At 31.5% G+C, this 485-nt stretch overlaps 1 protein-coding gene across 3 annotated transcripts in view; it reads left to right on the top strand.

Annotated features, from left to right (window-relative positions):
- The window catches only part of LOC119593158 (15-hydroxyprostaglandin dehydrogenase [NAD(+)]-like), a 25,395-nt gene that overhangs the window by 12,658 nt on the left and 12,252 nt on the right, over positions 1 to 485 (top strand). The gene's annotated exons all lie outside the window — the stretch shown is intronic.

Below are 485 nucleotides of genomic sequence, written 5' to 3'. Positions count from 1 at the left end.
ATACTGCTGCTGGTACTTCCATTGATTTAACAAGTATTGTTATCGTTGTTGTTCATCATCATCACTCTTACTTTTATTATTATATTCGTGACGTACGTTCTTTTTCGTATATCGTGAACTTGAGAACATGATATGATAAGAATTTCAACGTCTCAAACTGTGGAAGATAAATTCATAATTCAATTTTAAACACGTTTCTCTCTTGTATATTTTCTTTTTTTTTCAATAGTCTTATCCAGTGAAACAATTTATTAAACCTTAGATATAAAAAGAAAATCAAGATATTTTGGAGAAATAAAAAAAACACAAACGCTTCGAAAATACGGACTCGAATGCATACAATAAAAACATGTGCATTTAATTTAACTATTGGTGGTATAGCGCACATACCTTAAGAAGAGGAGGGTATTTTATCTTTGTGAAGAGCGGGTGTCAAGTGCTAAGGGGGTATGAATGACACCTTTGTATATGTGATGAAGATAGGC

Source organism: Penaeus monodon, chromosome 31 (genome assembly GCF_015228065.2).
Source record: "Penaeus monodon isolate SGIC_2016 chromosome 31, NSTDA_Pmon_1, whole genome shotgun sequence".
Lineage (NCBI taxonomy): Eukaryota > Metazoa > Arthropoda > Malacostraca > Decapoda > Penaeidae > Penaeus > Penaeus monodon.
Note: the sequence above shows the minus strand (reverse complement) of the source record. Positions and strands in the feature narration are given on the sequence as shown.